The sequence below is a fragment of the Pyrus communis genome, chromosome 10 (genome assembly GCF_041283825.1).
Source record: "Pyrus communis isolate YQ-2024b chromosome 10, ASM4128382v1, whole genome shotgun sequence".
Classification (NCBI taxonomy): domain Eukaryota; kingdom Viridiplantae; phylum Streptophyta; class Magnoliopsida; order Rosales; family Rosaceae; genus Pyrus; species Pyrus communis.
The window spans coordinates 23407848-23431044 of record NC_142574.1 but is presented as its reverse complement, the minus strand read 5'-3'; the positions used below and the strand labels follow the sequence as shown (position 1 = coordinate 23431044).

Here is a 23197-nt window from a genome sequence, read left to right as displayed (position 1 = left end):
TTTGCTACCTAAACCCTTACTTTCATTTTCTCAGTTTTAGCCAATCTACGCACGCATGACGTTTTTGGTGATAATTCGACTTTCCGGATGAGTTTTGATGCAAGGCCAATTGGAGAAGGAAGCTAAGAGGCTGAAGATCGTTGTATCCAAATTTCATAATTTTCCATGGAGCCATGCATTCTAGTTTTACAAATCAATCCATTGTTTTCCCGTCAGAATTGCGTAGCTGTAGGAGAATGAAGATTTGAAGGCTTTCTCGATTTTTCTTAGTGGCATGCGATATATTTCTGGAAAGATAAGAGATAAAGCTACGTTTCTCATATTTTTACAGAATTTTTCAGGTGATAAATCAACCCCCAAATCTAGCGTGTAAGACAGATGCCGTGTTTCCCAAGTCAAGAAGGATTCTTTCCTAGTTTGTGTCATTAATTGTTTTGGAGTTTGTTTTGTTTTAGGAGAGTTTCTCCCAAACCTTTTAGGATTTTTCTAGTATAAATAAGTGCCCTAAGCTCTCTCTAAGATCCATCCATCCATCCATCCATCCATCCACCCCACATACCCATGTTACCACACAACCATTACACCATTCACCATCTCCGCAATAAGTGAAGAAGAGCTTGGGGACGTGCTTTGCCATGGATTCCGGGTTCTATCTTTCTTTTATTTTTATTTATGTGTGTCACTAAGTTATTTTCTAAGGTTTATGATGAAGCGATGACATGAATATTTGCGAAGTACTTTGTTGATTATTATCTGATTATATGCCATGTTATATTCTTAATCTTTGCGGGTATTTTATTCTAGATTCAAATTTCTAATGACTGATCACCTTTAGGAATTTTTCATCTAGATATTTAGATAAATCTATGAGGATGACCAATCAATTAGGTTTATTGGAACCAAGATTAAGAAGAGTAGAAAAACTAGTGAGGATGACTAATATCAAGCTAGTCCTACTTGGTTGACATGATTCTTCTACGCTTAATGGGTTTTTATGTGTTTAATTGTATGCCTAACCAATATGATATAATTATCATGTAGAGATACAAGAGTTGATGTCTGATCACAGATTAATTCATACCTTAGAAAGAACAACCTTTAACATTGGCATGGTAATTGGATAGTAGTTGGCTCTAGGCAAAGTAAATAGGATTGTTATTGGTGGATTCATAACCTTAGCTTTTCTTGTGTCGTGTGTTTATTATAATTCATTGTCTTCTATTTTTCCTGTTAATTTTAGTCTTAATCAATTATTCAATTCAATATATCCTTTGTTTGTTTAATTAAGTCTAGCGTGATTAATCGGTTAAATTGGTGTTAAATCAATCCATGTGGGATCGACCTCGTATTTGCATATATTACTACAATTGATTCGTGCACTTGCGAGTTTAATTTGGTTTAAATTAATCTATTATTTAGGTTAGTTTAAATATACATCAGTAAAATTCCCGGGTCTTGCATCCAGTGGGAATATGTAACTCTCAGGCAGGGTTTGACCGTTGTACCAGCTTGAAATAAGCTTCTTCATTCCCTCAATATGTATCTAGCCTCATAATGGTTGAAGAGGAAAAATAGTGCACATATAAAGCTGAGAAATTGCCCTTCAAACTTACCTATGATATAAAGTCAACCATCCATATACTCCAAATTTTTTATATCAATTTGGAATAAAGATAATGTTTTATCTGTATCAATTGACTTAATAAAGGCTCACAAAATGCAGACAATCTTGTAATTAAATAGAAGACATAAACAATATTTTGATTGTGCTCCAAGGCTAGCAAGGCAATGCTAGACATTGTTGAGAAAAAATCTCACATTGATGGGAAAAGAGAATCTTGCGTGGGCTTATAAGAGGTTGAGCTACTTTTCATATTGCCAATTGGCTTTATGGTGTAACCCCAACTTTTTTCATGGTATCAAAGTAGATTGTCTCACGTGTGAAACTTAACGGTCACACGCGCTCCACCTAACCCCGTTTGTGTTGTCCACATGTTTCGCTTGAAATTCGCCACACGAAAGGGGACGTGTTGAGAAAGAATCTCACATTGATGGAGGGGAGACCTTACATGAGCTTATAAGAGGTTGAGTTACTCCTTATATTGCCAATTGGTTTATCAACCCCAACTTTCTTCAGACATTAAGGTCAAGTCACTGCACCTAAAAGAAAAAAAAGAAAAAAAAAATAAAGAGAGAATTTGAAGTCTCGGTAGTCAATAATTTGTCTGGAAAAAAAAAAAAAAAAAAACCAAATTCTTGACTAGCTTTGAGTATGGGGTGTGCTATCCACACACCCTATTTTACCTCTCACACACCTTTTAATAATTTATGTTCATTGATCTTCTACAATTCATCTGTTTGACAGCTGAAAATTAAAAAGATGTGTGAGAAGTAAAATGGGGTTTGTGGATATTACACCCCTTAAGTATTTGCTCAGTTATACAGGTATGACCACCTCCTTCGGCTCCACCCAGTTCAATCACGCGGAATGTTGTTACTGCATTCTATATTTGCACAAACATTTTCCTTTTCACAACAAACTTTAAATGAGTACTGAGAATCTTGTTATTTGCCTATGGCGGATGGGAGAAGATTAAATGGTTGTGTTGGACTCCATCGGATTTCAGCGGGATGCAGATGGGAGGTGGGCAAAGCGTTACATGTTTTATGATGCGATTGTTATTTACGGAGACACACTGCATTAGTGTACCAAGTGTAACTTGACATATCCACGACTAATTAGAAGATTTCAGTACTAGGAGATATGGTTGTAAACGCTTGTATGTGTGTTTTTGTGTTTATATTTCTTTGTTTTCCCCCATGATAGTGTTCGGGCCGCACATCTTTTGATGATGCTTTTGTTACTATAATGCTTATGCTTGACTTTCAAATGAAACATTTTAAATAAATGTTCTTTGAATCATCTCATGGTGCTTGAATAAAACGTCTTATTACATTTTATTCGTCTCAAATCTCATACTACGTAAAGAAGAAAATAAGATATTTGTAATAGAATTCGTCTATTTTCTTATTTAAGTAGAGTGTGCTGCAAGCAATACAAAGACAACTAGGGTTTTTCCCCTCTACTTATTCTGCACGGTAGACCCTATATTATATAACATAATATAGGTTTCTTCCCCTCTACTTTTTCTGCACAGTAAACACTATATTATATCACATAATCTGATGTATCTTATTAGGTTGGAATTTCTGTAGTTATTGTTAATCATTCAAACAAATGATTAACGATCTGTAGCCACGCCGAGTAGTGATCTAGCCACGGCATTATTAGGGTATGCATCGTGTGGAGGAGGTGGAGTAGTAGCAGTGTGCCCGACAAAGTGCCTTTTAGGGTATGCATCGTGTGGAGGAGGTGGAGTAGTAGTAGTGTGGCCTGCAAAGTTCCTTTGGTTGATGGTTGTATCGGCAAGGTCACCAGACCTAGGGGTCGTCGGATTAGATCCATGGGAAGGAGGATCGCCTCTCTGCTTCGAATCCATCAACACGATTTTTTTGTTCACCGTCGTTATCGTCTTCGAGTTTTCTTTCTCATCATGCAACATCCTGCCTGCACTAACCACATGCAGGTCCATACTCATGAGAAATACAACTGTTATAACTACGAATAAACAATTAAGAAACCTCATGGTGATCTATTAATCTTGTACTTGTAGATATTATACAAAGATAGTTCGCTTAATTATGAAGGATGTGTTATGTGGAGGTTAGATACGTGTGTATTTATATGCACCAATCCGCATGACTTTCAACCTTTTTTTTTTGTGGAAAACATTAAAAATTGAATGGGTCAGAACAGAAGAAACGAGTTTGTTCTATGATAGTACAATTCAAAGTAAAACTTTCAAATTTCTTAAGTTGGCATCTCTTTTTACATGTATTAGCACGAGTCTTGCAAAGGAAGTTCTATATTTAATTGGGATGCATTTTGGGTCAAAGAAATCAAAACCAAACCCACAATATAAGTTTCTTTGCATTTACTATGGACTTCGCAATACCTTAACTTCGAAACCTACAACCGAGAAAGTGTCGCAAAAATATATATCTTCTTATGTTTACAAGTTACATGATGAATGTTGCAAATTTAAAAAGATATATCTCCGATAATTAAGCAGATTCCCTCATTTTCTGCCCGAACGTTTGACCAAAATGTTAATGAAAACTTTTGGGTTGACTTGCTGATTGTATATTAGGACTTGAATTTCGTATATATCAAGTTTGAAGTCATGGATGTATATATAAAAGCGAAACTTGCAATACATGTTGCGGTTTAACCCGCAATCTGGTTTGAGTTTTGACTTGTACCTCATTCTTCACGGCCAGCCAGTTTCTGCTTTAGCCGCACTAATTGCTTCGTCATATATTGAAAATGTTGGAACTCACCAAACCTGGTGGTAAACTGAATCTTTACTTGGGAATGTGTGCATTTTGGTCTCAATTTTTGTCCGTGCTATGAATTTACACTACATTCTTTTTGTTGGTTGGAACTTCTGAAAAGACTTCACTTGTTGGGAAACGACTCGTGTTAACAACTCTTGTTTCTAACAGGAGCCAATTTATTGTTCTCAACACGGCATGTGATGGGAGCAAAGGAAAGAGTCCGACTCTGTCCTTAGATGTAAAGTATCATTATCATACATATGAAGGAGTAAATACTCGGTGACGCTACAAACCTGGAAACCGGACTTGAAAATCATAGTACACAAATCAACTTAAAATGTAAAATGACACGGGTAAAGATTGATTAGTCCACAAGCAACAAAGCTTTATAACACATCGTTACATATATATGTCTATATAATACATATCTATGCCTGTTCTCTGGAAAAACAAATGATACAAATATATGTAACTCATGAATTCAACCTTAACTACTTACCACTTTACTCACAGGTAAGGTATTTATCTCGGTCTGCTGTACAATCGGACTAGACAAATATGTTAGCAGCAATGACCCCGAGGAACCAATATAGACAGCGCTGCACATCAATCAGTACAATTATCAACACAAGTACAAGCAATAAGAATCGAGATTCACAAGCAAATGGTGCTCATAACTGCAGTATTGAAATCCAAGCTGTAATGGAAAGGTGACTTTGTTATGTTATGATAGATCTCCATGTTTTCTTCTTAGGATGGTATATTTGGACGTAAAAAGTGTGCCAGCTCTCGTATGCAATTCGCGACCTGCGGATTTCTGCTGGCTCGACTGCCTTCAAAAGGGTTATTACATGCAACTCTCCATCCAATACAACGAATCTAAATGCTGAGTTGCATGAAGCCTGTCTTGGTATACGTGACTCCATACACCAACGGTTTGAAGCCAAGTGATATCTGCAGTATATATCATGTGGAAGCAAGATAAGCAAAAACTTCCATAAAATTATCACTCAAAGATCAAATTAATAACGACGAGGAAGAAATTCAAAGGACATAAATTAGGGGCAGATGCATACGTCAAAAGAGACATCAATAAGAATACACAACAGTGAACTTTAAAAGTATGTGATCCCATATAATAGTATTACTTGAACTAAACTACTGATAATCCCATAAAACCGTGCATCTCTCAACATTTTTTATTTTGCTTAAGAATGATAAACAAGAATTTCCCTCGTGTAAACCGCAATAAATCTAATAGAAAAGTAATCTAAAATGTCGAAGCGTTATGTGTTGGTAGAATCTGTGTCATTTACATCATAAATTTAAATTAGTATAACCATCCGAATTAAGTCATCGCATATCCCTCAAATGATGAAACTTTGGAACTTTTTTGTAAACTGAATAATAAGTTTTTCTCAGGGTTCTTTATCTGTAATGGGAATGAAAAGAAAGGGAATGGGTTCCCTTCATGACTTCCCCACGTCTACTTGCATGTAATTAGTAATGGATTACCTAAATTACGTAATGGAACAACCCAATTTCAGCAATTTGAGTGTTAATCCGATTCCCTTTCCTTACTTTTTCACATTCCATAGTTAACTGATTCCTTCTTTTCCCATTACTGATAAGTAAACAAGCCCTTAATACAATATAAATGAACACAGGAAGATTTCAAGCTCAGCCTTCTGCATTCTCCTTATGGTGCAAAGTATAAGTACTAACAAAGTCATGCCAAATCAGAGTAAGTTCAAGACCTTCTCCTCTCCTAGTTGTTTCATTCCGAAAAAATCCAAGCACAAAACTAAGGTGGAGTCATATATCATATACGACCAAAGCCACCTAACAACTTTCACCAATCCAAAAAGCTCGGATATTCTTACAAAAATCATCAAGAGCTACTATTAGCACATTAGGATTCAAAATCAAAGCGAATTTGGATACTTTCAGCCAGATCACTTTCTCTGACACTCATGCGCTCGCGAGCACACACACAACACATGTTTTGCCCATGGTGCAAGGAGACAATGGCCAACTCAATCCAATTTCTTATACGCTAATTATTGTGTGGAAGCCCACAACAACTGGTTGCCAACGGACGGGTCGCCAACAGGTCTCACACACACACAAGTCGGTATTGCCAATACTCCCCTCACTTTAGCCACCTGGAAGCAACATGTATGGGATTTTACCAAAAGGCCACAACAATATGTGTGTGTGGTACCATTGCTTATAAAGCATTACACGACTCTTCCTCTAGCCAATGTGGGTTTCAAATGTGGCTCTAATCTAAGCCACCAAACTCCAACAATCTCCATCTTGGCGTGATTCGAGCCATCTCCAAATTGATGTCTCATGATCCAAATGCAAAGATAGCTCCACCTTGACCACATGCACCAAATGCCAAATGAGCTCTTCAACTTCAAATATTGTGAATGCCACTAATACCAAGCGTTGTCTGGGCTCTGATACCAATTGTTGTGCAGAAGCCCACAACAACTGGTTGCCAACGGACTTGTCGCCAATGGATCCCATACACGCAAGTCGGTATTGCTTACAAAGCACTACATGACTCTTGCCCTAGCCAAAATGGGACTCAAATGTGGCTCCACCAAACTCCAACACTAATTTCGTCGCTCCGTTTATGACAAACTTCTTCAGGAATGTCCCTGAGTGGGTACTTGCTCTGGTCTAGACCATCTTAGCAACTCTGCATGCAGATTTCTCTCCTTCCCCAAGTTACAAAAAAGCATACAGTCCCTGCATGATCTAGTCACACTAGCATTTCGAAACATATGTCCCAAAATACGGAAAAGACAAGTTTTGGGCAAACCTCTCAGTCAAAATTCCGTTAATCAATAAAGATAAATTCCATACCTGGTGAGGTATAAGAAAATGTAATATGCCTCTATACACCAGAACATAAGGCAGCACCAAGTATCCCTATCTCGATCACACTTTTAGTTCATTCGAAAACGACTGTTACCCACTAAACTAAACTCAATTGACATCCAATTCAAACAGATCCAATAATGATGCTCACAATGCAGAACAAAAAAACTTCAACTTGGAGCATTGTAGAGATATTTAATGCTGACACTAACCTTAGATTAGCATGAATAATCTCAATCTAATTGGAACCAATTGTCACTAGCTGAACATATCAAACAATGTTACTTCAAGCCCAAGCTCAAACAGAAAAACTAAAGAAAATGGAAAAACTACATGAATATAACATTCCGATCAAGCATGAAAACAACAGGTTCGCCGCAATCATCGCCATCTTCAAGGACAACAATTTTGCCCAGTCTCACCTTCTCCCTTGCTTCCCACATATCCCCAACTTCTCTCCACGTACAACCACCATTCCCATTCTTCAATTCCATCACCACAGCATCTCTGTAGTGCTCATCCAAAGGAAAATCCCCAAATATTGTTGTGCAAGAGTCCATTTGTAGGGTGATATGGGAGATAATCCAAAAGATTATTAATTTATCATGGCTACATGTGTAAAAACCCGTCTTTAATTTTACGATTTTATTAATTTTAAATGAGTGAATCGAAGAAAATGCCTCTTGAGGCAAGATTGTTGATTGTCATATCGTGACGCGTATAAGCTATTATTATACCATAATCTCAAAGTAGTCGATGAAACGAACGTGTAGGCACAAACAAAATTGAATTTTGAGCTATAACAAAGAATGAATCATCGAATACCAAGGGCAAATTGGTAATTTCGTATTCGGAGAATTTTTGAGTTGCTTTGTGAGCCACGTGGGGTGACACGCCCCGACCCAGATATTCTCCGAATACCAGGATAGGCACGTGGTGGCCGACACCCGAGGGTGACGAAAGCCATTTATTTAGTGCAAATGCTGAAAACAAGGGATGAATAAGGCTTAAAAATATAAAAGAATAATTAATATGCAAATAAGGACCGTGTTCAGAGCACACCTCAATCTAGAATACTAAAGGAAAATAATATAAAATTGAATGAAACAAAGGAGTGGGTCCTACACCGAGAGGACTCGAAAATGCCGATGCGGAAGTGCTTGGACGTCAGGATTGTATGCCTCGATTCTAAGTCCTGAAGGGGGTGCAAAACAAACATGAGTGGTCCAAGTTAATATATATATATATATATATATATATAATAAAACAGTGATCAACGTACTAACCCCCAGGTTTTATGAAAACACATAAATAATGATAAACATAGGTTTTCCGAAACCTAGCATGTCGTGCAATATGTCAAATCATAATTTGTAAATATAATAAACACTAGTGAATGTCCGATATAACTCTCCAGGCCCCATGCCGGCTCCCCATCTCTGAGCAGACAGTCAAAGGAACATACATTTCAGGCCCCATACCGGCTCCCCGTCCCTGTGCTAAATAGCCAGAGGAAATACACTCCAGGCCCTATGCCAACACCAAACCGTCGCCCGGGATGGACCGGATCTATCCCTACGTCCCGTAACGGAAAGGACCACTAGGTAAGTACAAAACCAGTGAACATACATATATTGAAAATCAACTTCATAGTATAAAGTCATGCATCATCTATACCATAAAGAGGTGTTCTAAACATGTTCTAAATATCATATCGTCATCCATCAGATATTTTATAAGAACATGGGTTATAGGAAAAATATTAATAATTCAAACTAGTTTCAGTAAGCATGTTATCTCGTAAAACGTTTCATAAAACATAATCATCAAATCATGTTTTTCATGTATGCATTTATACTATCAAAACATGCATTTTTAGAAGGGGTCCACTCACAGTACTTCGCCGTCGAAAAGCCACGCCATCTAGCGAAGAAGGAAACGCCACAGATAATCGCCCCTAAGCACATAAATGGTACATTTAGTCAAACTCTACTCAAACGATTGAATTTAGGAAAACGGACATCGAAAACAGGTTCAGGACGTCAAAATTAGCCTAAGAGGGGTCCCGCACGAAAACCCAAAAAGTCAACGGTCAATGTCAACGTTGACCGTTGACCGGTCAAAGTCAACGTCAACGCTGACCGTTGACCGGGTCAACGGTCAGCAAGTCAAACGAGTCTGGGCTTGGATCCGGAGGGTTAAAGGGTTTGGACATGGGTTGGATCCGGGTTTGGGCCTAAAGGGTTTAGCTGTAATGGATTTAGGGTTAACGGGCCGAAGGCCCTAAAGGAAACGGCCCAAAGGCCTTTAAATTAACAAAACAAAAAAAATAAATAAAAGGGTTGGGTTGGGCTGCCCAGAGTTTTGGGCTTGGCAGGAAAGGCCCAAAGGCCTTGGGTTTGATGGTTCGTCGGATTCCAAGGAAGGAGAAGGCCGGATTTCGGCCAGAGAATTCCCAAGCTCCGATGAAGCTCAAAACTCAACCAAAACATGTCATTCAATATACCAAATTGAAGCCCTGAAGGTAAGGAATCGAAATATACCCTTGGTTCCCGTCATAGTGCCCAGAGTTGGCCGGAAAACAGCCTGGAAATCACGGTTGTCCGCCGGAAACTGGGTAAGATTCAAATGAGTATAACTTCTTCAATACTCAATAAAATCGGGTGAAACAAAAAGGAAAGTTGTAGTACTCAGCGAGACGAAGAGATTGATACCTTGCACGCTGGCCAACTTATCGTGGTTTGGCCGTAAATTGCCTCGAAAGGGGCGGTGCTCGTAGGAAAACTGGGGAAATGTCTCCGAGGTGGTTTCTTCGTGGTTTGACGCCCAAAACACAACCATGGGGTTAAAACAGAATTATAGGGATGAAAAGAGAAGCATTTGAAGTGTTTTGAGGCTTACCCAAAACGGAAGAGAGGGAGAGAGTTGACATGGTGAAGATGGTGATGCTGTTGTCGTTATGGTGTTTGATGATAAGGGAGATGAGGGTTTGTTGGTGTGTGTGTGTGTGTTCTGCTCGGAGGGAGGTAGAGAAAGACAGAGAGAATGGGTGAGGGAGAGAGGTCGGGGGAAATGAGAAAAGAGAGAACTGAGAGAGAAGAAAGAAATGAGAGGCTCAGGGGGATAGAATCAGGGGGTGGGCCCCTTGGGCTCACCAATTAAGACTCAAAAACAATTTTGAAAAAAGGAAAGTATCCCCCAAACTTAGTGAAAATATAAAAATAGTCTTTTCTTCCGTAAATCCCGGGGGGTTGTTACATGGGGCCCACACCCCACTCTTCCCTTGTCCTTATGTCCCTTTCCAAAAATCTTTATAATCCCCCCTCTTACTGCCACCTCACATCTTCTCCCTTAAACTCACTAAGTCTCTCATTCTTCCTCTCATTTTTTTCTCTCTCTCAGCCAAACTTTATTTATCTCTCTCTTTCTCATCTTTGTAACGCAAAGGACCGGCGTCCCATCGCCATTTTTCCATCTCCGGCAAGCACCAGTCGAACCACCCACTTTCTGCAGGCCTCGCAGCAAGCAACCAGCAGCCTTGAAGCTCTTTCAACAGCCCTATATCTCTCAATCTCTTTGTAAACACAGAGGCAGTGAACTAATCCCGACCACCATCACTTACTCATCATCACCATCACCACCCCAGCGAGTTCTTAGGCCACTGCACTGCCATGTCTTTCTCTCTCTTCCTCACCTATTATCTCTCTTCTTACCATTAGTGTAGAAATGAACTACGAACCTCATTGTCAATGCCATATTTCTCGGCGAGTTTCTTGAGTTTTCGACCAAGGTAAGCCTCGGGGTTTTGTGAGTCACTTCTCTTTTGTTGTTGGATTAGATGGTGGCCTTGAATACCTTATTTGGTGAAGCTTATCATGAAATAGACTCAGGGAAGAATTTTCTCAGAATTCTGGAACTTTGGACCGTGACCATCAGGCCACTTTTAGGCCGTTCGCCCAGCGAATTCTGACCATGATTAGATCTTGAACTGGTATAAAACCTTTCCTCATATTCCTAGCTTCTAATTGGCTTTTGAATCACTATTTCTGGTTGTAAAACGAGCTCGTTTGGAGCTCTAAAAATTAGGCCTGCAACTTGAGAGTGGCGCGTGGTGGCATGTGTGGCGATGTGTGGGGGAACTCAAGGTCCCTCCTTAGGTTTCTCGATGTGCCGGACCCAAATATATCGTCCATTTTCCGAAACTTGACCATTTTAAAATAGTTTCTTTATTTGTCGTACTTAGTACAAAAAGGTGTATATACGTTAGTATGTTATATATTTACGTAAATGGTTTCCTTTCCCAGTGCAATGCAACAAAAGGTGCTTCAATGCCCGCGAGGTGGGTTCGACCTAACGACATGATTTGTGAATGGGTTTTTGCTTTTAAATATTACATATTTGTTTAGTTTCCATTTATATATTTGATAAAGAACTTTCCACGTATGCTTTGATTAGATTAATGTTTATAAGAATTAACGTATTAACGGAATTTATGAAATTATGCAACATCATACGAGATGCACAAATATGCATGTTATTATTGATGCCTTAATTGGAGTTACGGTCATGAATATCATTGCATTGCTTAGAATTATCGAATTATCCATTTATCGTGGCATGATCATATGTACATTATATGTTCATCGTGTGTTGCATTGGTGTTAGTACTCGCCCAGGGCCAGAGCTAGTCTTTCATGTATATGTTCACATCGCACCGTACACTTACTTTGGATCCATTGTAGGTGCCAGCTATGTCCTATATTGCTATAGGCAATTAGGACTCATATGTGATGCGCATAGCGCCAGTCTTCACATGATTGTAGTACTAGAACATAAATCACTATTACACCCAGTTATGTTTACGTCAGAATATCTTTGCATGAACTCATGTGCCAGCATATGTCGATGAGCACTCGATATGATACGTTTGTTTGTATGAAATTATGTGATTACTGGACATTATGTATTAATTTATGAAATGTCGTGACATATTGCATTATTGAGATATTGTTGGCTACGGTAAGTTTTTTCATACTATACATAGTATCTTATGTTTGGAAATTATACTTATTTTACGGTGAAGGGTTATTACATTTTTGAAAAGAGTGTACAAAGTTTTATTTTTAGGCCCACTTACCCTTGTTTTTTGCCCCTCTAGGTTTTAGTAGAAGATTTTTCATGTCGACGAGAATTCTTGGCAAATCTTGGTATAGGCGATTACCTTCGATGGTATAATTCTTATCCTACCTTAACTATACTTTACTTATGCTCTGAGATCACGTGTGAAATGAGTTTATTCCCGCTCACTATCGCACTCTTTCATTTAGGCACTTTTAGGTTTAAATTTACTCACATTTTCCACCTCATTACATTTTTATGACTTCGTCACCTTCCGGGTGTCGGTCAACACAGCTTAATTCGGAATCGGCCATTAAACTAATGATCTAGCTATTTTATTATGTAACTTTTCTATTTGCTTAGTGAAATCTTTTTGTACCAATTGAACTTTTGAACTTCTAATTTTAATTGCTCAACTAGTTCTAGTGGCCTACTTTCTAGTTGCTTGGGCTTACTATCTATGGTATCAATGAGCTTTTTTATCTCTCTCTTGCTAGGAAGTCTCTGAATATTTTTATTATTATCTTCCAGTTTGGTTGTAATGTGATTTATATTTTATCTAACAATTTGTTTTAATTTTTTTTTAAATAGTCTAATAACTGGTTTAATAAATTATTATGCATAATATTTTCTAATTTTATATGTTTTGCTTGACTAATAAAAAGATATACGATACTATTTGCTTGGGGATTTCCTTTACTATGTAAAATATGATTATAATCACCTAATGAAAAATAACAAATTAAACTATTTTGGCTTAGGGTGATTTGTCTTTTTTGTTATTTACTAGTTTCTAAATTAAGGTAATCTATTATAAACTATAGACTACCATTCTCTAAAGTTATTGCTAATGGTTCTTAAAAACTCTTTTTCTTCTCTCAATGACTATAAAGTATAATCAGTTGCTCTTTTTGGCTGTAATACCTTATGCTGCACTTCTTTATCCTTACTGGTAAGAGTGGGGTGTTCAATATAACTAAAATAAAACATTTGCTTCTTCATGTTTTTATTAATTTTTTTTAATAAATATATGCTAATCTTCTTTTCATGCTAGTTATAATAGGATGTCTAGGACAATTGATTCTTGATGGTTATGGTTGACAAAGTCTATAAAGACAATAATATACAATGTTCGTTCAAAATAAACAAGTGTGTGATATCAATTGTGTTGATGACTTCTATCATCAAGATACTTTACTGTAATTATATTATTTAAATATTAAACTTGGCTCTAATACTAATTTCGGAGTAAGGCCCGGTTAAATAGTCGGATGACCATTGTAACAACTAGATATAAAACCTTGCATATAGAACTGGACATGTTTCAACATGATGGCTACTTACAATGCAGGTATAAGACCACAAAGACTAAACTCAGAGGTACCGAGAACTTATTGGTATCCTAGTTAATGTCCAATTATTTGTTTGACAAGCATTCAACTATAAAATAGTGCTCAAACAAAATATGATCATCAGTTTAGCAAGATAATAATATGCCGACAATAGTGTGTTTCCTATTTTGGATTGGAAGTCTTTTTAAACAAACATACTAAAAGAAAGAAAGGAAACTTAGTTAAGACTGGAGAAATGGCTTGAATATGTATACTTACTCTTTTATTGATATATAAAAATTTACAAAGGATGAAAGTTTACAAAGAATGAGTGTTTGCAAAGGATGCTATAAAACTATGGAAAGTTGGTTCTGTGTAGGTGTGTGTTCGTCTGTGTAGAGGTTTGTGTTTAGGCATTGTGTGTGAATGAAGGAGAACCCCTTCATATATACAAGTATGATGGTGCTATGTTACAAAAAATATTTTCAAAATGATGTAATATTATTTAGAAAATATTAGCATTTAAGCCCGCGCAATGCCGTGAGTTGTAAAACGATGTTATACGTATGAATTATATTGAAATCTATTTACATCCACAGCAGAATCTAAAAGTCATCCAAAGTGTTTTTGGAGATCACAAAATATAAATATCTGTGTAAATGTAGAAAATCTTAAATGCATTTGGGCACACATACCTTGGTATGCTACAACCAAAATAATGTAAAGTGTTTTTGGAGATCACAAAATATAAATATCTGTGTAAATGTAGAAAATTTTAAATGCATTTGGGCACACATACCTTGGTATGCTACAACCAAAATAATGTAAAGTGGCTAACCATATTTTTCCATGTACATTATGAACCGCTTGTTATCCAAAATAGTGTAGCAATCTTTATACAATAGATTCATTAGAATGGTTGATCAATCAAGTTTTCAAAAAATTGACCCGAATACAGTAGTATGTGATCTCACATCCCTAGATATGCAACAAAATAGATGGCAAGTCCTCACTTCATCTTTCATTGTATCCCTGAAGAGTAAAGTGATTCAAAAATATATTTGGCCTAAAGTATAGAGTGTTTACCATATGTTTCCTTCAATCAATTGAGAAATCTAGACATTTTAGTAGATGGGCTTTGCTCAAAAGAAAAAAATTATTCCTCGGTTTTTCAAATTAGACACTAATTTTTCAAGGAGCATGATAAGATAATGTCCTCGTATATATTGATTGTTTATTGATTACGTAATACTTATATATTTACTATATTTGTGGTTCAATGTTTAGTTCTCCAGAGCACATGGTTAATATATGTCATTACAAAGAGATCAATGAACCATCAATATGAGAATTTTGTACAAACATCTATATATCAAAGCATAATTTTTGTTGTTGAGTATGCTAATGTTCATTTGCAGCACAACAGACGCAAGCGCATAAAAAACCAGAGATGGTCAATGTAAATACAACCTGATCTAACCACATTGTGCAAAAAGAACTCAAGTCCGACACTTAAAAATTACTCCCTTCTATAAAACCTGTTGAAATTAAGTTTAGTTCTCTACAAAAATCAAATTAGCATCATAAATTGGCATAAGGGAAACAAAAATTTAAATCGCTCAAAAGGAATAACCAAGAACTAAAAGCCCAATAAAACGTCAAAAGTTCTTGGACACAATCAGCCAATCAAATTCCAAAAAACCCAGTACAGCTATTAAAAACATCACATTCAAGACTTTACACCTGATGATTGGATCTACTGGAAAATTTAGCACAGCGAAAGAAAGAAAAAAAAATCTTGCAATCACACATATATCAAGTATACTATTGCAATGCAAAGATGCTGACTTGAGAAGACGACTTCGTGTTCATTTGGAAGTTGAAATCGACTATTGGGTGCTCTGCCTCCAGAACTTCAATGGAACATTGGTGGTCACCAACTCTCCTCCCTGCCCTGATCCCGACTCATGTCCTCCCCTCGCATGAGGCCTTGTTCACCTTGATAACCCTGATCACCATTCAAGTGCAATCAATACAACAAACTCTTTCAAATACTTAATCAAATAATATATATATATATATATGTATATATGCCGCACATATTATATGTGCACTGCACACAGTTGCCAAGTTTAATTGTTTGATTCGTTGTATTAATAATATTGGATGTATGCACAGCCATGTTCATGTAATTCGAAGAGGAACAACAATATACCTGAATTTTTTGAAATAATCTGTCACCCTCTTCCCGAATCACTTGAACGTTGACATTCTCATGAGCGTGCTTGTTCCAAGTCGTGCCTTGCTCCTATTGTCTTTATTCTCCTTGGAGACTATCATTCAAGTAAAATCAAACATTCAAACAACTCATATCTAGATTGATTGGTACCAAATGAAGGCCATTAATACTTATTTCTAATTTAATTAATAAAAAAATTAAACGCTTGAATCAATTTAGGAAATCGGTGAGCAGCAATATGTAATTAATTAGTGCTCATTACAAATATATACTTGCTGCTTAGCCAAGATATAATTCAATGTTGAATTGAAATCAATATTCATATGAACTAATTTAAACAACAAAAATAAGGAATTGAATCATTTACCCAAGATATTAATTAACATCACCAACTCTCCTAAATTGACGGAATCTGGCTGGAACTGAGCTTGGCGGTTCTCTATAAATTCGCCAAAAAATGGAGACTTTAGGATTTGAACTGAAAATTACAAATTTGAAGCAAATCTTCACATGCAATAGCTGTACAAGGTACCTGACATGATGAGGAGTCGTTTCAGACCAATCTAGAGGCTAGCCGTTGCTGGAACCGATGGCATTATCTAAAGTTAGATGTATTCTTCAGTGGCTCATCAACTGTAAATTATGTTTTAAATGTGAAGCTTCACTTAGAAATCCATCATTTTCAGACGAAACAGCATTTTGACAATCTTCCACACAACTGGTTCCACACACTTACCTTAGATGCTCACTATATTGAGCCGACATATTATATTCATCATCACTGCTGTTTCCGTTTTGGTTGACAACATTATTTAGCAATGCATTTATTCATCTTTTACCCATAATGAAAAACAACTCCTATAACTAATTCAAAGAGAGAGCTATAAAGAAGAAGCAAAAAAAAGAGAAAAAAAAAAAATTAAAAAAAATACAGTTTGTTTGCAATTCGCAATTACCACATAGATAATTAACCCACCGCCGATTCCTTCTATCACTCGTCTAATATCCAGCAACCAAGCATTCTGCGATCAAGCATTGAACTGAACTTCTCATTTGAAACCCAAAAAACAAATAAAACATAAGGCAGGCAGGGAAATAAGAAGAAAGAATTTGAAAACAATAAAAGAAAAACAACCATTTCAAGGAGAAAGAAATAGAAAACAACAAACGACAAGCAACCAAGGAAATGTTACTTTTCAAGTCTTAATAATGTCATCCCATCATTCAGTACAAAGATCAACTGAATTTGCCTGTTAAAAATTTCCAGAAAATTTGCTATAAGCTGAAAAAAAATTTGTAATAACATTCTAATTCACATGCTAAAATCAACAATGACCACAGACAAAACACAGTTAATCTCAATACACAAACTAAATAGAATCACCAAGAAAATAAGCAATAAAGATATGAAACAGAGGGTAAACAAAATTCAAAATAATTTGAGCAATTAACATTAAAAATCACATAGCACCAATCAAAAGCAAAAAACAGCACCGATAAAATTTTTATCTCTTTTCTTCTGCTTTTGTATCAATTGCGAACAAAAATTATTTACTTTCAGCCAAGGCAGAGGGTTGAAATTTTTCAGGTACCTATACACCAAAGAAATTTGTTACAATACACTGACAAAGCAAATAATCATTCATTAAACCTAATTAACAAATTTGTACCCATCATCTCTATCCAACCATACAGTTTACCTTATTTGAACAATTAACATTAAAAATCACATAGCACCAATCGAAAGCAAAAACACAGTATTGATAAAAATTTTACCTCTTTTCTTCTGCTTTTGTATCAATTGCGAACAAAAATTATGTGCCTTCGGCCAGGGCAGAGGGTTCAAAATTTTCAGATACCTGCACACCAAAAAAATTTGTTACAACACACTGACAAAGCAAATAATCATTCATTAAACCTAATTAACTAATCTGTACCCATCATCTCTATCTAACCATACAGTTTACCTTATCACTTAGTTCTCTACTGCCCACTAACTAACAAAAACTATTTTACCTAACAGAAAGCAACAAATCATACATGCATTTAACAAACCAAGACATAAAGTAAAAGCAAGAAGAAAAGCGTTGACAATCGCGTCACTTTATTCAAACCAAAAATGCACATAAAGGTAAGTTATGAACTCAAATAAAACTCACTCTCACTAGTACAAAAATCAATTTGCGCGACGGAAATTTGCGCGACACATCAAATTTCGTCGCCCAAAGTGTGTTTGCGCGACCCTATACAAAAAGCGTCGCGCAAACGTCTTTTGCGCAACGTACTTTGCGCGACGAAAACGATGTCGCGCAAAACAGCTTTGCGCGACGAAGACATCGTCGCGCAAAGTTTCATTGCGCAAAAGACGTTTGCGTGACTCCTATATGCGTTGCGCAAGATTTTTGCGCCAAACGAAGGATCTTTACCGCTTTTTTTTCCAAATTTGCGCAATGAAGGCAGAAAAATTCATTTTGTAATTAAATACTTTTATATATTTTTATATATTTTTATATATTTTATAATTAAATACTTTTTCTTGGTTTAATAATTATTGTTTAGAATTTCATTACAATATTTATTAAAAATTAAATAAAAAAATTCTTTGGTACAAAAAAAAAAAAAAAAACCTTGCGCGACGAAGAAGTGATCTGCGTTGCGCAAAACCACTTTGCGCGACCTAGGTTCTTAGTTGCGCAAAGTTGTTTTGCGCAACACAGGACCTAGGTTGCGCAAAGTGGTTTTGCGCGACGCAGGACATTCGTCGCGCAAAGTGGTTTTGCGCAACGTAGATCACTTTGCGTCGCGCAAACCCTGCTTTCACGCACTTGGCGCAACGGTGAATGCGCGACGAACGTCCGTTGGGCTAATTTTTGCACGACGTTTTTTGACTTTGCGCGACGAAGGTCCTGCGTCGTGCAAAGCCTTTTTTGTACTAGTCTGATGCTTATTTCTAATATGAATGCTATCGGGACTCCAATCTTCTCATCCCAGTCAAAAATAACATCAAATACAGACTCTTCTGCTGTTTAGAAGGTGATTGTGGTAACTCAATTTCCAATTATGCTGCCTTTCCAACTTCTTCTTGCAACCAAATTTCTAAAAAACAGATTGAATTCAAAAGGTAATTGGACCAAGGCATAAAAAAAACATAAGAAAAAGTATAGAAGCTATAAACCACATGTATCACATATTATACTACTTTGTATTCCAAATACACATAAGAATATACCCATTCTATTGAATGGTTTAGTTGCAATTAATCCCTCCTTTACTTTCTCTCAAACCCTTCAACTTATCATTGACTTTGTTTTCAACGGCATCATATTTAAGAGTTAGCTTCCATCAAACCCTTCATCTAATCCCACCCTTACTTTCCTCTCTAAACCCTCATAATCCCACTTTTACTCTCTCAAACCCAACTTACCCTGGACTTTGTTTCTGCAGCTTAGTTTCATTTAAAAGCTTATTTCTCAACAAAATCATCATTAGTTTCAGTCTTAAATAATCAAAGCAAGAAAACTGAGGATATTATTCTCCACTCTCTCTGTGAGCAAACAGAAAATAAGGAAGTGGAGAGAACGGGTTGTTAAGAAGAAGAGTACCTCAAATGTTCAGAAATTAAGAAATTGAGAAGCTCAGTTGCATACAGAACAACAGCGTTTCGACCAGACATTTTAAACTCTTTGTAACATCAATTTCCATCTTAAATTAGAATAAACCTCCAACGTTAAAAGTATGAGTACAAACGAATGCTTATTACAAAAATTAGCCAATTCTAATTAAGAATTGTTAATCAAACTGTAAAGGCAACATATATATTTTTCCAACTTCAAAGACAGAACCAAATAGGACACCAAAACCAAATAGGTAACACAAACTTAATTTTTTGCATCATCCTAATTTTGAGCCGTAAAACCCAACAATCTCCACCTCGGTGAGAAATTAGCAAACTTCCAAATCAAATACAAACTTCAAATTTGGGATACCAAAATACAAACGTAAACGTGCACCAAATTCTTTCGAAACTGATTTTCACCTAGACTCAAAAAACAAAAATAAAAAATAAAAAATCCAAAAGTCTTCAAACTTGAAATTTTCTCTGACGCCTTCTCCAATAAATTTCATTATGAAAACTAACAAATACGAAACAAAATCCAAGCAAAAGATTGAACATACAAACAAAAAGTGTGAATTGCACTCCACCCAAAGAGCTTGAGTACCATGCTCCACCTCCTCACATAACCTTTAAAGGAGTTCAGAACAACGATCTTCTGCAATGTTTGCCTCAACACTACCAAAAGACTTATCAAAGGCCTTCTTTTTGCCTTGAGTTTGGGGCAATCTACTTTCCAATGACCCTCCTTATAACAATAGCTACACGTGTTCTTTCCAAGTTTGCCCCTTTCCTTATTCCTTCCTTGAACTACCAAAGCTCCATCTTGTATGTCAGACACTTTATTCTTTAGCTCTTTAGAATTCAAGGCACTTTAACATCTTCCAAACTAAGACTTTCTCTGCAAAATAGCATGGTATCGACAAATTGTTCATATGAAGGAGATAAAGAACACAACAAAGTATTGTATAATCCTCATCACTAATTTGGTCATCCACACTTTTCAAATTCATCATAAGTTTATTGAATTCATCAACATGCCTATGAATTGACATGCCTTCATCCATACGAAGAGTATGCAAACTTTTCTTCAAATACAATCGTTTAGCAAGAGATTTGGTCATATACAAACTCTCCAATTTGAGCCACAACTCCGATGCAGATTTGACGTTACCAACTTCATGCAAGACTTCATTAGATAAAGTCAGCAGAATTGCTCCAAGTGCCCGCTCCATAACGTCTTCTTTTTCCTCATTAGTCCATGAATTCGGCAAAGCCTTCACACCCTTTAGCGTTTTCAAAAGCCCTTGTTGAACTAACAAAGCACACATCTTCAATTGCCAAATACAAAAGTCATTGCCGTCGAACTTTTCAATATCAACTTTCACCGATGACACAGAAGGCTTCATGGTGACTACCAAGCAAAGCCCAAGTCGAAACTTGGTCTCTGATACCACTTGTTGTACTTTTATGTGCAAATGGAAGCGAATTATAACAAAGTACCAAATATCAAAGTCGTAGGCGAAAGCTAAAACAAACAATCTCAAACTAACACAAGAGATTTACGTGATTTGGCGTAAAGCCTATGTCCATGGGCGAAGCACTGCGAGGAATTTTACTAAACAAACGGAGATTACAAAAGAGAGTGTTTAAACTCTTACAACCCAAATCCCACAAATTACAAACCCTAAATAGGACACCAAAACCAAATAGGTAACACAAACCTAATTTTTTGCATCATCTTAATTTTGAGCCGTAAAACTCAACAAGCTGTCTGCGTGAGTCACCACCTTTTGCGTCATGGCGAAAAATTTGAGGAATCAATAGTGTCTGGGCCTGAATTCCAAAAGGAAAAAATAACTCAACTAAGTATATATAAAATTAAACATATAAAGGGTAAGATCAACAACATCACATAGAAGAACAATTAAACGCCACTCTCTCAGTCTCGAGTACAACTGCACTTTGTTATTAAAATTCACACATGTTTGACATATGCTAGGAACTAATGTTCCTGTAGGTTTTTCATCACGAACGACATTTGCAATCTACTTTTCGATTTCAAACCTTAATTATTCATTGCCCATTAGGAAATGATTATATTGCCCGGAAACCCTACTCATAGTTTATAAATCTGCAATTTTCAAAGCTTAACCTTAAACATTTATCATCTGAAAAAAAAAAAAAAAAAATTCACTTAAGCATCTTAATTGGATTCCCTGCAATTTGGTGGAGGTTGAATGGATTTTTCCTCCCATTATACCCTCGGAAATATAAATAATCATTGGAGACCGAGCAGCACACACTCATAAATAAAAGATAAGAAACCTTTGGTTCAGGATAAACATAATGCATACGGAAGAATAAAATTGACAAAAAACAGATCGATGCACGGAGAGATAGAGGCATAAAGAGAGAACTTACATCAGCTGTGCTCTCAAATACATATGGTAATCTGCATACAAAGAAACATAATACTGAAACAGTTATAAATCATCCTATTCAAACAAATCATACGAAATGTATAAAGATTACCTTAATTTCTGATTCTATGATTTTGCATTTGACTCCGCCTCCACGTTTTTTGGTTCTCTTTTACTGAATTAAGTAATCGACTGAATTACTTAATTCAACTGAATTTAATCAGAGAGATGAAGGCTTCAGTATAAAAAATATTTTATGACCTAAACGCATAGCAAATCATCAGTAAACTCCAAGAACCTAATTGTACAATAAACACTCTAGCATTAACTACCCAAGAATGATAAACATGCTTATTGCCAAAAATGATAAACATGTTTACCTTGACTTCATTTTTTAATGGCATAATTAATAAACTTTCCATCTGCATGAAAATAACCTTCTTCCCTCTCCTCGTTCAAGTTGAAAGCTTCTGTTTGAATCCCATCCGCAACAAAGTCCTTGTAATCCTGCCAAAAGATACCCCTAATCACTGGCTATCGCTTCCATTGATCCAATTAGCAGAAGTATCCAACAATCTCCTCGACTGAAAAAATTCCTGCCAATTTAGAAAAGAACTATTCCAAATTACGGATGTACTCGATTAATTTAACCAAGAACATGCACGGCACCACCACTATTAATAAGCATCAAGATACAACGACAAAAGTTTCTACAATCAGTTGTTAAATTGCCAGCAAAAACATGCATAGAAAGAATAAAAATGACCACAAAGATGGCAAAACGATTAACCACACATGTTGTTTATATGCCCAATGAGAGGAAAAAGCTTCTGCAATTGAAAAAACGAATTTATATAAAACAGACATGTCACTTTAGTCTAAGCTCACACACCATCTGAAAGAGCCTATTGTATCCATTCCAATTATACTTATGTGGAGCATCTCCCTCCACTATTCCCCACCAGCAATCAATCATAAACGCCATCTACATTAACTGATTCCAATACCCTTAGCCGCTTTAGTAGACCATCTGGATCAACCAGCTCACACTTCATATTAATGACACCTAACTACCACCAAAATAAAAGACATGATGAAGAGCACACAAATTAGAGAATTAGCTAAAAACAACCCTTGTGTACTAAGTAGAACTTGAACTCACCTGACATGGCAACCTCAATGC

At 36.4% G+C, this 23197-nt stretch overlaps 1 long non-coding RNA gene across 1 annotated transcript; it reads right to left on the bottom strand.

Annotated features, from left to right (window-relative positions):
- Positions 1-15368: 15368 nt before the first annotated feature.
- On the bottom strand, positions 15369-19516 carry LOC148693746 (uncharacterized). Its single transcript, XR_015951989.1, has 5 exons — positions 18912-19516; positions 16511-18138; positions 16346-16417; positions 15955-16072; positions 15369-15747 (listed from the first exon to the last, which is right to left on the bottom strand). It is a non-coding gene; the product is annotated as an uncharacterized LOC148693746 (long non-coding RNA).
- Positions 19517-23197: the final 3681 nt, after the last annotated feature.